Source organism: Gavialis gangeticus, unplaced genomic scaffold (genome assembly GCF_001723915.1).
Source record: "Gavialis gangeticus isolate Ggan-Ray unplaced genomic scaffold, GavGan_comp1, whole genome shotgun sequence".
Taxonomy (NCBI): domain Eukaryota; kingdom Metazoa; phylum Chordata; order Crocodylia; family Gavialidae; genus Gavialis; species Gavialis gangeticus.
Genome location: NW_017729015.1, coordinates 16,713,802 through 16,714,139, shown reverse-complemented (window position 1 = coordinate 16,714,139; position 338 = coordinate 16,713,802). Strand labels below are relative to the sequence as shown.

General features: G+C 35.8%; 1 protein-coding gene across 3 annotated transcripts in view; it reads right to left on the bottom strand.

Annotated features, from left to right (window-relative positions):
* The window catches only part of NIPAL3 (NIPA like domain containing 3), a 35,614-nt gene that overhangs the window by 12,789 nt on the left and 22,487 nt on the right, over window positions 1-338 (bottom strand). The window lies entirely within an intron of this gene.

Here is a 338-nt window from a genome sequence, read left to right as displayed (position 1 = left end):
TTGTCCAAGCAAGGGGAGATAAATCTTAAGTAAACTACCTCCATGAATCAAACCAATATAAAAATCATGATAGATCTCACATTTTACATGCTTTTTTTAACAGAGAAGCTCTTAAAGACTATTAAAGGAAGGTTATCTGTAGAACAATGCTGATTGGGGATTTGATAGTCAACCAAGATCGTTCTAGTGATATAAGGCCCCATGTAGATGCAAGTATACAGTGTTACTGCTACACCCATTCAGGAACGTGAAGAAGATTAAGAACCTTCATGACAATATGCAATTTGAGAGGCCTTGTCTACCTGTCAAAATGTTACTGGTTATAAAGGTATAAAGGT